The sequence below is a fragment of the Aphelocoma coerulescens genome, chromosome 3 (assembly GCF_041296385.1).
Source record: "Aphelocoma coerulescens isolate FSJ_1873_10779 chromosome 3, UR_Acoe_1.0, whole genome shotgun sequence".
Classification (NCBI taxonomy): Eukaryota; Metazoa; Chordata; class Aves; order Passeriformes; family Corvidae; genus Aphelocoma; species Aphelocoma coerulescens.
This window is the reverse complement of record NC_091016.1, coordinates 73,370,378-73,386,990: the sequence shown is the minus strand read 5'-3', so window position 1 is coordinate 73,386,990 and position 16,613 is coordinate 73,370,378. Positions and strand designations below refer to the sequence as shown.

General features: G+C 40.9%; 1 protein-coding gene across 5 annotated transcripts in view; it reads left to right on the top strand.

The window, feature by feature from the left end:
* The window catches only part of PKIB (cAMP-dependent protein kinase inhibitor beta), a 54,080-nt gene that overhangs the window by 13,209 nt on the left and 24,258 nt on the right, over window positions 1–16,613 (top strand). The window contains exon 1 of one of the 5 annotated variants that reach the window (XM_069010876.1): window positions 5,070–5,141. The exons of the other annotated variants lie outside the window; for them this stretch is intronic. The gene's annotated coding sequence lies outside the window, so the exon portion shown is untranslated. Of the gene's footprint in view, window positions 1–5,069; window positions 5,142–16,613 lie in introns of those variants that run through there. 5 annotated transcript variants of the gene reach the window in all.

Genomic DNA, 16,613 nt, shown 5'->3' with positions numbered 1-16,613 from the left:
ACAGCCCCTGACTCCAGGTCCATTCAACTATTTCAGGTCACTTTGGAAGCAATCTGAAACCACACTCTACTAAATGCAGCTTTGGATATGTAGGTTCAGCACATTTTCTTGTTGAATGAAATCTCAGAAAGGCTATTAGTAAATCCTGACTTTGAGTGTTCTTTTTATAGTCATTTACAGTTTCAGATAAAATTGCCACTTGCACTAGTAAAGGACTTTGAGTGTGTAAAGGACTAAAGAGTGTGAATTTGCTGTTCACTCTCTTTTGACTAGGTTACTTTGTGTCTGTCAGGTTTTGATATCTGGTACTCAAATTTCAGGAGAGCAGTTTATTTGTAGAAGTTACTTCCTTTTCTTCATGTAGATACAATTTTCATATATATGTTAAGTATTTTGATGGTCAGCTCCCAGATGTATTCAAAGCACACATCTCTAAAGAATCAAGTATTAGCACATCAAAGTCCATGGCCACGAGAACTGAGAGGATGGTGTAGGACTAGTTAACTGATGTCTCCTAAGAGCATGTGGCAGGAAGAGGGTTAGGTACAAACCCCTGACTGATTCTATTTGGGGCAGGGTAACTTTTGTGCTACTAACAGACATGATGGTTTTGCTAAATACCTGGTATCTCCTTCATGCTGCTCTGAGGATTCTTTGGAGAAGCAAAACAATACTAAGGACAAAGAGAGAAAACTCAGAGCATTGTATGAGAATTTGGCTGTAGAGCTGGGACATCCTTCAGTGGGAATGGACATGCTAGAATTGTTATGCATGAGTATTTTTATGATGTTGAATAAAACTTCTAAAGGAACCTGGCTGAATACAGGGAATCTTGAGGCCCTATGCCATGTGTCTTTTCATTTCTGTGAGATGTATCCTGCCCTATTTCTGTTCCAGAGGGGTTTTATGCATTTGTTTGGAAGCAGTGCATCCTTAGGAAAACTTTTTATCAGCTCTCAAAAGAACAGTTTCCTGCCTCACAGGGTATTTTTAGTCAGCTTAGACCCACAACTCATCAAGACCTGAAGAATGGACCGCCCAGGACTTGAAGGGTAGAGTTTTGTGTTGGTGCCTCTCTGCCTTGCGGAAGTTGAAGGTAAATGAGGGTGAATTTGGCTTCTGATATATATCAGAACATCTGTTCGAGATCATGCCTGGCTACAGCAGCCTCTCAGATGGATCTCTGCAGCACAGTGGTACACTGGCCCTACTATTTTTTTGGGAGATGTCCTCCATACCAAGGGCAATTAAAAAATCTATAGATCTGCCTGTTTGTTGCTGTAAAGCTGCATGGTTAATTGATGTGTGGCCTGACCATATCCTTGTGTAGAGCACTGAACTGTGCTCAGAATAAGCATAAGTGCATTCATCTTTTTCCTCAGTAGAGGTGAAGGGAAGAATTCATTCCTGGAATGAACAGAGGGAGCGTTGTTGCTGTGCCTACCTGACAGAGATGGACTAGGAAAAACACCTGGTAAATTAATATCAGAATTATGTTCACTGCAGGCTGCTAAAAGCTGCCCAGGTAGACAGTCTCCCATCATTTCAATGGTGTATATATACAGCAGAGAGAAGAGCAAGAACACCACCACATTGCCTGAGGTTTGGTGTCACAGCACACTGAGTCTGGAGGTGACCTTCAGCTGACATCCATGTGAGCCAAGGCTTTCTTCCATAGTTTTATTTCAGGTTTGATCTCCGTGACACTACACGTGGAATATCACATGGTCAGTCACAGCCTGTTGGGTGAAAAGAAGCATTAGCAAATGCAATTACAGAGCCTGCCCGATGGATACCCTTGTGCTAACAGACACGGATGTTCTTGTGCAGGACACTTTGTGTGGGGACAAGGCAGGAGAAAGTGCAGTGACAATGTGACATGGAATTAGAGAGGGGAAAATGAATGGTGGGTTCAGCAGTGAATTTGAACATAGGACAGTAGGGTTTAAAGACACTTCTCCTGAGGCTTTTCATCAAGGCTTCGTGGTTATCTGCCATTAATATCAGTTATGCATCTTGTTATTTGCTACATGCAGATATAAATACCATGTTTTCATGATATATAAAATGTCATTCCCCTACTGATAGCAGCAAGGAATCTTGCAGGGAGGATTGCAAAGCACTTGTAAAACCCCTATTTACTGCATGAAGCTGTCATGGAGTATGCAGAGGTTAGGATTGGGGTTTAATGTTTCCTGGTGTCCTCCTGCTCTTTGCAGAGATGCTGTTGTTCCAAGGAGGGCTAAGATGTGCAATCCTAGCCCTCAGGGAACCTCTTGGGCTGCAGTTGTGTCTGGCCTGCACAGAGCAAGAATAAAGACTGAAGAAAGCCCTTTCCCACTTCTTCTGTCCCTCTGCATCTCTAGAGATCAGATACGATTCATTGTCTTCCCTGGGACCGCCTTCCCCTCACCTCCAAATGCCATTCAGCCCTTGGAGAGCCCTGGTGTGAGAGCATATTGCTTTAGTTAAACATTGGCAAGTGTCCATAACCTGCAGCTGGGGTCTGTCTGGGCTTCTGACCCCTTTTCCTTCTCGTCATAGGTTTCAAAGAGGGATTTAGTTTTGGAACTGCTGACTTCAGCTCTCACATCTATGCTGATGGCTTTATTAATGGTAGAAACATCACATAAATTGTCATCTCCTGACTGCCCAATGTCAGAGATGTCTCTGTAGACAGGACAGCAGGGGTTGATTCTTTGAGACACTTGGCTTTTAAATTTCCTCATCATCACCTTGCTTTAAAGAGCACTGTTACAGGGGTTAGTTACTTCTGTTGGTGCCCTTCCAGAAGGACACTCTGCAGCACGGCAGGGCTGCCTCTGCAGCCACCAGCCCAGAGTTGCTGGGCTTACAGGGAGATCAGTATGGAAAAAAACTGTGTGTTCATCTATTTGTTCACTGTGAAACTTTCCATTTTATGATTCAAGCAGAATTCAGCACAAGTGGAGGGGTAACACAATTTCAATAGGAAGACAAAATTGATAATCTTAGGTTTTTTTCTGATTGAGCTCTTTCAGTCTTTACAGTGCTTTTTCATTGTCTAATGCTTCTTTGAAATAAAAAAAAAGTCTAAACTGAATGAACAGTTAATAAGGTCCTTTCCCATTTTCATCAGAAAGCTGATGTCTTATTAGCACAAAATACCCTTGTAATTTTCCACTTTCAGATTCTGATTTCTACTTCTCCAAGATCAGCAGACACATTTGACTTTTCCTTGCCATAGGAGAGAATACTCCTTCCCCTCTTCAGGAGATTGTTGATTGTGGGGCTGGTTGGAAGTTATCTCACACACCAGCTTCTGGAGGTTGAAATCAAAACTGAAAATGCTTTTTTGTAGTCTTCACTTTGTTAGAAACTTGATGTTCTGCCTTGTCACAGAAAGGAATGGGTTTTCTTAAACCAGTGTTGACTAAATGACTTGGACTTCTTTTTGGTATTGGAAGGAAGGGAAGTCACTCTTGTTAGAACCAACATGATGGGGATTTCATTTGTGGTGACTTTGTTTCTCTATTTTTGTCCAGAGCAGTTAAGAACAGTTGAGCTGCTTCTTATCAAATGGGTATCTAGTGCATAGTGTCTTGTTGCTGAGAGAGGTCAAAAATAAGGGAAAGCACTGTGAACACACTCCCCACTGTATAGTCTCCATGTGTCCTGTGCTCAGCAGCTCATGGGTTACTTGAGTGAGACATAGTATTTTTGTGTTTAACAGCTGTTGATAGATTTTGCTTCCTTCAGGTTTCTTATGACGTCCTCAACATTATCAATTACCTCCTGAACCTCTTACTCAGCTCTTTCGATTGAACATAGTTTTCAAATCCAGGGTAGGTTTGCCAGAGACATCCAGAAATTTCTCCCTGAAGCCACCTTCATGGCATCAAGCAGGTTCTATCTTGGAAACAATTGATATTTGTTGCCTTTTAATTCTGTGGATATTTGAAATACTAAGATTATGTGTAATGGAAAGCAAACCATAAATCTGTGGAGGTGTGTGCATTTTGCAGAGTGTTGGTTTCTGATAGACATCCTGGCCAAGTGACAGGACATCTGGAATGATAGCACAATCTTCCTAAAACAAAGGCTTATTGCTGCCGTATTTCACCTCTCTTTTGGATGTTACTGTTGTCTCATCATCACCCTCTGCAAGCTGGTGGAGCTCTCTTCTTGTCACTACCACAGCTGTAGCCATTGCTTTCTTCTCCATTTCAGGTATGTAGAGATTTTGCCAGTGCCTTGCAGGCTAAGCAGTTTTGAAGGCAAAAGCCTTGCTCCTGTGCCTCTCAGCACACACAGAAATACTGTGAGGTGAGAAGGGGTGTATGTGCAGTGAACACCCCCCAGATGATCTGTCTATTGATTGTACCAATGGTTTACATTGAGATCTCTCAGAAGAAAAGAATGAAACAGGAACTAGTCACAACTCTGGAAGAAACGGGAACTCTGCTCTCCTGTTGAGGACAGCAGAGTTCCTCAGTGTTGTATATGAAGATCTGAAGAAAATGTATATTAACTTGTGTAATTAATGCTTCAAGCCTAATTACAACAGATTATTTTTACACTCTATCATTTAACTTAAATTCTTAGAAATTCCAGTTGAGAAGTGCAGATACTTTGCAGTTCTGCAAATGAGTAAATAATTCAGCCAGGGCTGTTAAGGGAAATTTGCTTAATTAAGCCTCATTAATACAGACAGATTTGTTTTTAAAAAACTTTTTCTGCTGCCGAAAACAATCGTCATTTATTGCTCATTCCTGAATGTTTAGAACAGATTTAGAGTTTTAAATGCTTGTCGATAAGTATTAATCACACTGGGTATGGAAAGTTTGGGGTTTTTTTCCCTGCATCTGTGAAATTTCTTTTGAAAGTAGTAGAATGTCCTTATGCAAGTTACTGGTAGAGGAAATAACTGTAACTGTAAGCAGATGTGGCTTCAGAATAAGATAACCTACTGAGTAGCTATAGACTTCTTTTAACCTTGATAAAAGAACTCATGAAATGTCATTTTTTTTACATATTTCACTGCAGATGATGCCTATGGCATAAGTTGTTCAGCTTAATATTTGCAACATGGGTTCAGAAATTGAATTGACCTCCAGTATCCATTTGGATGTAGAACCCACCTGTCTCTGTGAATGGGAATGGTAAGAATGTGCAAATTGATAAGCTCCATCCATTTTTTAGAGATAAACTCCTCAAATATGAGTTTACAATGCGGAAATCGTGCCTGCCAATATCCTTCATGTATAGCACAGGCTGTGTGAGGAGGATTAAGTGTGCATCCTCTTGGGTTTCAAAGATGCTTCACACAAGGCAGAATTCCTTGCTGCTAGTCCAAACCTGTACAAAATCCCCCTCTTTGAGCCCTGTCCTGCATTTAAGATCCTGGAAATGTTCCCCCTGATGTAAGCATGAGTTGGATAAAGTATTCAATCCACCTTAACATCACATCTTTATTTCTTCAACATATACACCTTTGTTTGCTTCAAAGCCTTCAGACTGTGGGCACCACACTGAAGTGGGGAAATAGTGCTGCAGATCAATACAATTACACAATGCACAGTCTAAACTGGTGCCATATTTGTGTAATTCAGAAGAAAGAGCAAGTTTGCCTTGTACATACAATGCTTTAATTGCAGTAATGGAAACAGGAAGCATAAGGGGAAGGGTTTGTCTGTAGGCTGAAGTTTGGTCCCTCCCCTGCAGTGGAGCTGAATTCAGCCAGTAATCATGTGCCTCTCAACAACTGGCATAAAATGCCTCTTAGCAGAGGTCAGCACTTAGGAGGCTGCTCCTAACACAGATGGAAACTCACCTGAAGGCAGAGTGAGGCAACAGTTACCATGAATTCTCTCTTAGGAGACTGCCACAGATGAGTGGTTTGGGTCACTTAAGGAATCACTGCCAAAGGTAATAGCAGCAGCGGGTTTCATCTGAGTTTGTGAAGGTGCATCTTGACAAAGTCCTATGGCAAGCTTCATTCTATGACTCACTACACAGACAAAGCACACAGAGCAAACTTGGATTAGAACCAAATTTTAAATTATTTACATGGAGAATAAGGATGGAAAAGGATAAAGGTGTAAAAGGTAAGGGATATAATCCCAATGAGTCATTAGGTTCTAAGAGGCCCCCCTTGCTTTCTAAATTCCTGTTGGAGCATTGGTGCAGCTGAGTCCAATCTTGGTCCCAGGCTTGGTCAATGGTTTATGTCTAAAGGAATTCACAGGGAAGTACAAGGAGTAGGGCAGACCCTCTGTCTCCAAATGTTTTTGAGCCTTTTTAAGCAATTTCAGGCCATGCTGCCAGCAGCAAGGACGTGAACTGGTGCCTTTCTTCCACACTGCTTTAGAGGGATGTTGGTTTTTGATGGTTTTGAGTGAGAATTCAGTAAAGCACATTAACCTCATTAATCACAGTGTGAAGAAAAACCCTGTTAGAGAATCCAGGCTTTATCTTTGCCTCTTGCTTTTTGAGACACTGAAAGGAGGAGAAAAAAAGACAGCATATGTGTCTGAGTGATAGTACTGATACTATCAGAAATTGTAACTGGACTAGGGAAAAAAACCTTTACCGTAGGGTAAAGGTGCCAGGGATGGAAGTCTGAATATGAAAGGGGAACTTGAAAGGCAAACTGTCTGACTTGTTTTGCTTGAGGGCTCTGCTGTTCTGATCCTGTTTTCTCTTTTTGGATCAAATTTTTATCAAGTTGTTTTTATTTCACTACTATTTTACACTATTGCAAAAGGAAAATATATTATTAAATCTAGTGGGTTTGTGTTTGTACTTGGATAAATAACTCTTTAGCAAGATATTTATTAGCTATTTCTACTGCACAGCATCAAGGGATAAAAAAGGCTCCCAGTATAGATGTGCCTACACAAAGATTATATTCCTAAGGGGGCACTAAAAAATGAACACCAGCCTACAATGCCATGTTCACAGTCTGGAATATGGTATTTGAAGTTCATACACATATGGATAGTAGCAGCCTTATCAGAAACCATCAGTTTAGCATACATTTGAAAACTTGCAGTACTGACACCTCCTGCAGCTCTGATGAGTCGGCTGCACAGAGGTGAAAGATTTGTGATCTTCCTGTCAGCAAAAGCATATGTAAACCTGATAGAGAAGGTAATGAAAATATTCATGGCAGTTTTGACCCTCACTGCTATTTTTTGTGCTGACCCTTCATTTTTAAATGGATATAGTAAACATATGAATCATCGTTTTGTGGTGGCAAGTATAAGGTTCAGCTGCCAGGCTGAAGTGCATAGTTAATTAGTTATTTACGACAGTGTTCTTTCAGAAAGAGGGTAGACTGCATTTGTGCATTTCATTGCATGGATTATGTTGTTGTCTTTAAACCAAGGATTTGGGAAGGGGAGGTTTTGAGAACTTTCTTACAGGCTGATAAAACACAGGAAGCCACAAGAGTGTTCTCAATTGCTGCAACGACTCTCTTGCAGTTGCCTGATATTCCCTTGCCACTTACCTTTGCAAAAGATACTGGACATAGTCAAAGTATGGTTTCTGATTCTGGCCAAAATCAATGGAATAAATAGCTCTCTTCTGTCGTTGATTATGTGCAGTTAAAAAACCATCACTGGGCCTTGACACAGATTAAAACCCAATACACTGTTATGACTCCTTAATTTTGATTTTTGGAGCATTATATTTCTATCGTTGGAGTCTGTTTCCCTGTTGACCAATAATGCCATTTACTGTGAGACACACGTCAGAACCACAGCTGAATAAATGCAACTTCCAGACTATAAAAGCAGATTTAAAGGTGGACTTCCTCATATATAACAAGACTGCATGACAGCTAGTTCTGACTTGTAGAGCGTCACAAACAGTATAAATACCTGGTACAGCTGCTGGGAGTTATTTGCATAACATACTGAGGGCAGAGAACAATGGCCACAAATTTTCCATATCATCAATTCCCTTTATTTTTCTTGCTTCAAAGCAACATGCCTTGCTTTTCTCCTGAAACACACCTGTAGGTAGAGGCCAATATTATACTAAAATGGGAGACAACTGGATTTTTTTACCTACCTGAGCTAAACAAGTATGATTTGACATTTCAGTCGGATACACGCAAAGTGACATATATATCGTAACCACCCAGTTAGTGCACTGCCTTTGTCAGAAAAATCCTGATAGCACTCTTCTTGAACAGCAGTAGTCACGCCTTTTTTCGAAGTGGCCATCTGATGAGTTCAGCAGTTAGTTCTGGATATAACCAGAACTCTGGCAATAAGTTTTGGAAGCATTTTCCTAATCAGTTTTTGTGTACAGTGTAGACATGAGCTCAAACAACCTGTGGTAGCAGTTCATGTGCACACAGTCTGTTGTGGCTGCTCAGTAGTGAGGAGGGCGTGGCAGAGGGGCGCCTGTTCTGGTGACTTTGGTAACCATGAACGGATGTCTCGTTGCCTCCTTGGACTCATGTGGTGTCTACTGCTGCTGTTTTTCCACACATCTCCATGATGCTGAAAGAATTTCTGTGCATATTTTTACTGGTTCTATGGCAGTTGGATATCCAGCTTTTGTCAGTCAATGGTATTTGCAGATTCAGTGACTCTCCTTTTCTGAAGTCACATTTAGTAAAGGAGAGGCACTGTCAGAATAGATGCTTATAGCTCTGAATTACTTGAAAAAGGGAATGTAGAGAGAATGGAAGATGACAAAGATGGAAGCCATCTGAAAAGAAACAGTCTTTTTCAAAGGAAAATTAAGAAGCAGACTTTCAAATAATGGAAGTAGCAGTAACTTGAGATAGAATTAAATAGGAAATAGAAAGACTATGTTGGAAATACTGCTGAGACTGGTTGAACTTTGTGCATGAGGTATTTTCTGGGATTATTTGTCCTTACTGGGATAACAGGAGGCGGTAGACTGTTGAAAGAGGCAGAGGAGCAGTCACAGCACAGAGAACCCACCCAAAGCCTGGTGGGCTGGAACTGAGCTGAAAAAAAAAACAACCTGCCAAAAACCACGGAGACTTTAGCAACTACATCTGCTCTTTGGCTACTGGATGTGTCTAGAGGCCTGGTGGCAGAATGTACTTCAGAAAGCCACATGCCAAGCTGTGTGCAAACATCACTTCCTTAAACATATTTTTCTTCTTATACCTCCACAAAGGAATACAAATCCAGTCAATGAAATCGAATTGCAGATTTGGAAAGCAAAAAGGGAGAAAGAAGCTGATGAAATTTCTGGGTTTTTTTAACATTTGAGGGAAATCTGTTGTCCTGGGAAGGTGGAAGAGCACTACATACTACTACATTTTGTTTTAGCAGCCAGAGCATGGCCTTATTCTCAGAAGCCACAGTTCATGCTCTGGGGAAAAAATGCAAGGTATCATTTATATACCAGCTGTACTATGATGTTTGCCACTCTTCTCAACACAGAACCATTGCCTTTTTTAATTTTCTATCACTTTTCTAAACTGATACAGAATAGGATTGTATGGAGGGGGAGTCAGATGAAAAGATGGTAAGGTAAAACTTTCATTTTTGTTATAAGAGAGCATCTTCTTAGTTTCAGCAAGAAATCTCCATTTGCAGTTTTCCAGGAGGCTGTTTCTTTAAAAAGATGTTTTCAAGATTGATTGGTATCAGGTGTTCACTGCCATGTGATGCAGGTGTTACCATGGTGACCACTCCACTCCTTTAGGTAGGATGTCAGAAGCTATAATTGTGCTTTAAAAATCCTGTGCACAGTATGATAGCCTGCACAGAAATAAGCTGTAGCCTTGCTCAGGTCTGTCTCTGAATGTGCTGATTTGTGACTGCAAGCCACAGAAGATTGTATAATGATGTTTGGGGGAGATTTCTTTCCTCTCTCCCTTTCCATGTGACAAACAGGCACAATGGATTTTACAACATAATGGGAAAGACTAAATCCTTTTAGCTACACTTCTTCCCTGGCTCTATTTGAGTCTGTGGCCCTTTCTGATCTCAGGCCAGCAGATGAAGCTGATTGGAGCTCTGCTGTGCCTATGTGGCTCTGCTTGTGTCTGCCTTGTGCTTGGGCACGTGAAAAAAGGTGTTTCACTGACACGCTGGCATCTGTGTGGCTGTACTGCAGACAGTGGCAAGCCTGAAGTGCCTTCTCCACCTTTGGCAAATCTCTGACCAGGGATTAAAATTGCATTACCCTTCAAAATGCTGCTTGCTGACCCTTGTATTTCATGGGTCCTAATGCTGCAACCACACATTTGCCTTTTTACAGTGCAGCTGGCAGTAACGCTACACTTGTTCTTTTGCTTCTGCAGGGTCAGGGACACAGGTGCCCCTCTTTCCATACACTGCTTATGTCCGTGCAAAGGTAGTTGGCCATTTTGTCTGCTGCAGTCTGTAGATATCTGGGTTTCTGCTTCAAGCCAAGTAAGTCGTAGTTGACACAAAAAAGTAGTAAGAACATAAAGCTTATTTATTACCTTGAATTTTTCATCAGTAAGATGGAAAGCAAAGAGAAAAGTTGGTAAGGAGTGAGGAAACTGTAAGATGGGTTGAAGGTCAAGAGGCAAAGGCTGAAAGAGCAGTAAAGTTAGAGGCTATTGTGCATCCTGCCCCAATTCCTCTATATCCTAGCTACCTCTTCTTAGCAGCAACCCAGCCTCAGGCTCCTATGGATGCCCTTAGGCAGGATGGTATCCTGGGAACCCTGTTTTTGGTAACTTGTTGTATCTTTGCTCTGTTGGTCTCCTCAGAGGGCCTGTGTTCAAAGACCACAGCAGCAAAATAGCCCTACAAGAACAATCCAGTGTGTTACAGGAGATCAGACGGCAGGGAAAAGTCTTACTGTTAGAAAAGAAAATTTCCCCAAGGAAATAAACTTTTCTGATGAAGTCTTTCACATTTCTGTAATTTTAATAGGGCTCGATCCTTTAAGTTGCTAAATAGCTTTACCTCTCCCCAGCAGAGGCAGAAAATTGTAGATGTCAGCAGTGCTCAGTACTGTGCAGAGTTAAGAACAGAAAGTTGAACATTTGGACCTTCTGTGCCATGGTAGTCTCTCTTGAGCCTCCAACTGCTATTTTGAAAGATTAAATTAGAAAATAAGATGAAATACGTATTTATGGCCCCAGTTGTACAGAGTGCTTAAGAATTTGTTTTTAAGGATGCAGCTATGAAAACTGGACATGCAATCGAGTGCTCCTGTGTACTGGAGCTATGCAGTACAATGGTGTGTAGTGCTACAACTTGGATTTCAAATGACATTTGATTGTGTTGTGTGCTTCAGTTTATTGATTTGACATTATCCTCTATTGTATTTGAGTTGTCTTTCGCTAGGTAATAAGTGGGCTCTAATAAAGCAAATAAATGGAACACCTACAGATAGTTGAAGGTGAGTGTAGTTAGAAGTCCTTCAGGTCAACTTTGTCATGTCCCCACTGTATTAAGTATGTGCCCTGCAGCTGTGCTGGGAGCCACAGCTACTCCAGGGTTCAAATTCTTAAACTGAAATTTCCCATTGGCTTTTAATTAGATCTATAAATGAATGTGCAATCAGTGAGCTGTAAGGAAAATTTCCAAATATAGAAACAGCTAAACCAGACCCTAATGCAGTCATTGAGGAGTTCAAAAAATTAAATATCAAAAGCAAATAAAGAACAAAAGAAGTCTGACTTTGTATAGCGTAGAGCATAAACACTGATACGAAGACTGACTGAAATCTGAAGGGATGGTAAACAAGAGCATCTGTCCTTTCAAACACCACATTTTTTAATAAATAACAAGCATTATAATGGGTTGCTTTGCATCTAACTGTATAAATAAGACTGGAAAATGCTAGCCAAAGCTACTACAGACAACAGAATCAGACACTGAATTGTTTGGCATAAAAGTGAGAGCTTCCATGGCTGGTTTCTTACTGGAGAAAAGTGACACGGAAAGTGATGTAATTTACTAATTATTGACTCGTTCTTTGTGGTTTTACTTCTGTTTTCCTGATTCCTTCCTTTTTTGTGGGGAACGGCTTCCCCTTGTGCTTTTGCTGTGTTCCTCTAAGCAACAGAAACACACAACAGAAAACCATCTGGAAACCAGACTCGGTGCCAGCCCTATTCAGAATAAAAAAGCTGATTTTTGATGCCTGATTTGGAGTACCACATGCTCTGTTCTATATGTCTCACAGCCGAACTGGAAATCTGTCACCATGCCCAGTTTCCAAAACATGGAGGCTCTTAGAATACAGATTCCTGCCGTATCAGTGGATAGTTCCCCATCTTTTGCACACCTGTCAGGGTGAGCAGCTCAACCTAAAACCTCTTGGTAACTGTAACCACCTTACCCTGCTCTGTGCATTGCCCACAGCAAGCTAAACTACTCACCAAGGAAGGCATAACAACACCCTGGGCAGCACTCATTAGACCATTAATGGAAGATTGTCCAGTTTTGCTTCTGCCTTACCAAAAGGATATTGATAAACTGGAGCAGGAGTTGGTCAGGAAGGAACACTTGAGGAGACAATGAGGGACTGGGACTTGTTCAGCTTGGAGAACACTCAGGAGGACCTATGACTGGCCTTCCCTTATGTTGCTGAGAAGGTGGAGCCAGGCTCTTTACAGAATTGCACAGCAGGAGAGCAAGAGACTATGGTTATGAGAGACTATGGTTATGAACTAGAACAGGACAGATTCAGACCTGAGGTAAGGAAGAGCCTTTTCTTCATGATGACAGTGAAACCCTGGCGCAGAGAGGTTGTAGAGTTTCTATCCTTGAAAATATTCAATAGCTGAAAGAACAAATCCCTGAGAAGTGTGATCTGAATTAGCTATTGACTCTGCTTTGAGTAGGAGGCTGGAGTAGATGACCTCCTGAGGTCATTTCCAACCTGAATTATTCTATGATTTTCCAACACTGAGTTTTCAGCCTTGATTTGTCCTCTGCTTCTGGCTCTGTCACAGTCACCTCCTCCTGTCCCGCTCTCAGAGACCTACAAGCAATGCAGCACTGCTGTTCTCCACCAAGTGAACCTTGACGTGATGAAAAGTGTGCTGGTTTTGGGATGTGGGCAAACTCCCATTTTGACAAAACCCTACCTTGTCGTCAGAAGAGAGTTGCTTAGCCAGGACTTTTAGGCAGCTGTCTCAGCAAGAAAACGTTTACTTTCTTTTCATGCTGCCATATATTTTATTTAGAATGATTCTTTGTTGTCTTTCACATTGCTGCTCATCTGGAAGCTGATATTTGACTTTTCAAAATGGTGGCTGGCAAGAAGCCATAGCAGTAATTAGCAGGAAGGCAGAACAGAATTCCAACACTTAGCTGAGGTATTTTAGTGTCACAAAATTGAAGGGTTTTTCTGCTTCAGCAAATGAAGAAATAATACTGTCTAGTGTTCCAGGCCTCAAGCAAGTTCAAAGAACTTGTATTCAGGGTCCAAAATAAAGTGGAGCAATTTCTGGGAGCGGGAGCAGGAAATGAGCCAAAGACAGTGGATACATGTTTATTTAGGCAAAAGACAGATGGAAAAAAGAGAATTAAACCACATACAGCAAAACCAGGTGTCATTGGTGAGAGACTGAGTGACTTCTTGCCTGAGAAAAGTGTAAAACATGTTTCACACCCAGTCAACACCTTGACTGATTCTGTACCAGAGTTCAAACTTATGCCAGTCTGTCTCTGTGGCCTTGTAAATCTACTTGGGGAAGAAGATGGTTATGACCAATGCTGAAGTTTAAGTTACTGATTTCTACCTGACTGCGTCATCCATTTACTCCCATCTGAAGAACTGTTTTATTAACTTGTTTTCACCATGAAAAAGTTGATTGTTCTTTTCTTTTTTTCAGGATACGGACATTTCAGTCTATTCTTAAATTATCGGTATTGATATTCTGAAGCAAGCATCAGTGTATCGTGGCCTTTGAGAAGCCACCAAAGTCTGCTTCCTCACAGGCCTTTCTTCATGTCTCATGCACCCCATCTGTTCAGAAAGCATTCAGCAAAGTCAAGCAGGATTCCTTGCTTTGATTTAAATAGGTTTTTTTTTAGTTGTCCCAGAAGCAGTGACCCTAATTCATTTTTATATGCAGAACTCTTTTTTAGCAGACTAAACAGAATAAAGTAGAACTACTCTGTAGTCTTCCTAATTATATTACTTGTTCCCTTCTCCTCAGCTGACGTTGAGAAGAGCTCAGAAAGCTCATGCTTTTCTTCAGCAGCAGAGTTGGGATTCATACAGAATGGGCAGATACAAAGACATCATCTTAAGTGTGCCTAGAAGTAGTCTGAAATAATGACTTAATAATAAATCTGAAATAATGCTAGGAAAATTCTAGAATTTATTTTCTTTCCTAAAATTGAAAGGACTCTGAGGTCAAATTTCTAATGGGGATTAATGATGTATATATTTTCTAAAATTGTGTTAAAATATATAACAAGAACACTTCTTTTTTTGCCCACTGTCGAATGTTTGGTATTACATTTTTTTCCCTAAAAATGTTACTTTGAAGAGGAAACTTGCTAGATTGGCTCACAATAAGGAGAGCAAAGAGTCTCTCCCAGAGAACACAGGGCCTTGGGTTGACACAGGGGTCGAATGATAAGTTTGCCTATCAAAAGTCACTTCATTTCATCTACCTTGAGAACTGGTCATCACTGTTTTCTTAGCAGTTGCAGAATTCACTAACTTCAAATTCAGTGATTAACTTGGGATGTGCCTGAGAACTTCTCTCCAAAAAATCCATGTGAGCAAGGCTTTTCAGAACCTGGGTAAATCAGCTTTCTATTTGGTGAGGGCAATAAAACAAGGGGCATTTTGTGATGTATGATGAAGATGAAGTCTGCGTTGGCATCAGTTCAGGCCTCACTATGTGATGATCCAGCTCTTGAACTTGGTGCAGCTTATCAGTGTTTGGGGACTGAGGTGACAGTAGGAGACACACAATAAACACAAAAATTGGTGCCCAGAGGGTCCAAAATAATTACATAAATAACTTCTGCTTGTTTTGGACATGTTAGTGGTCTCCTTAGCTCTAGAACTGTGTGTGTCTAACAGTTTACACTGACCTCCTTTAGCATTTTCAGAATTCTAACTCCAGTATTCCTCACAAACGTATGGCATGAACTTAAACTTCACCAAAGGCTGGCAAGAGGCACAGGGTTTTTTTCCTCAGTATAGTTGTATTAAACCTGTCTAGTAACTCTTTCCAGTGTAAATAATCACTGTCTGAGTTTGGTATATGCAAATAATACAAACAATTGAAAACTGACTCTTCAACTTTCTTTCAATGCTGTTACTTTCTTTATAGGTGTGGTAACTCCTCATTGGCAGGGATAAATTCTAATAACCATTCCCCCAGGGAGATCAGAAAAATCAAACTATTAGTTGTGGTGAGTTAACATAGCATGTAAAAAGAGAGGCAATTACAACTGTCCTGTCATCAGACCAGCAGGTCTGTGTTGTGATTGATCTCATTCACTTCCAATTGCAAGAGGCATGTAAATGTCCTAAGATGTTTTGCCACTCTTGTCCCCAAGAGAACAGTGTCTTGTTGGGGTCTTTTTTAGTGCTTTATCAGTATTTTGGTAATGTAATGTTGGCAGTACAAGGAAAATATTCTTTCAGAGAAACGCTCAGCAGTTCCTTGCAGCATAGTCAATGTTATTAGTGTCAAGTCTTACTTAAATAAACATATGGTGTTTTGGTTTGATTTTGTTTGGGTTTTGCTCATGTTTGGTTTAAGCCTTTCTAAAAGCTCTGTGCTTCTGACAGTTTTTAGCTTCCAGATTTAGCTGGAGCTAATTGTAGGAAAGGACAGGTAAGAATGCATGGCTTATGGGGAGAAAACAAGCACAGTCGTTACAGTACGCAGCTGGAAATGGGGAAGCTCTGAATGTTGGTCTGGTTCCAAGGCCTCTTCTAGTATAAGGAATAGTCACTATATAAATTACAGAAGCAGGTTTCTTTAGGTTACAAGAATAATATTTTTCCTTTGTATTTCAAGTGGTGGCCTGACAAATGCCAGTCCTGACCCCCAGTTTTTGTGACACGGTTGTTTTTTTTCCCTCAGTGAAAACATTGCCTTAGAGGTTAAAGCGTAAAGACTAGGGCAAAGCTTGAGTTGACATCAAAAGAGCAGAATTTCAGTTACAATACTTCTGCACAGTGGAAAGTGCTATTGCTCAACTTAATTTCTTCCCTGGGGATCAAAGCATTCACCTAGGAGACAGTAGCTCTATGCAGTTTTTCTTCAAATCACAAGATATTCCTCTGGGCATGTTTTCAAAAGGAAGAATCACCATGCCTGGTGATTTGAAGGAGTCATTGCACAAGTGATGATTTCTTTATCAGCTGAAGTAAACAGGGAGTACATGCAGGTGCTGCCTGGCAGCCCAGAGCAGGACAAAGTCTGTGATGGGTGGGATCCCTAGGCAGGCCCTTCTCCCAGGTGTTACCTGTTGGTTAGTTCCAGGTGGCTGTTCTTTCATATATGAAATTTGTAGGTTGAAGTAATTTTCTGAAGTGTCCAACTTGGGAGAAGAAATTTTGGCATCTAGTTCTGCAGTTGGCTTCTCTGTACTTTGCAGATCTGCTACCTCAAGCAAAGGTGTCATGCCACCTGTCATACATAGACATGTTCTTGGCTGAAGAATAAA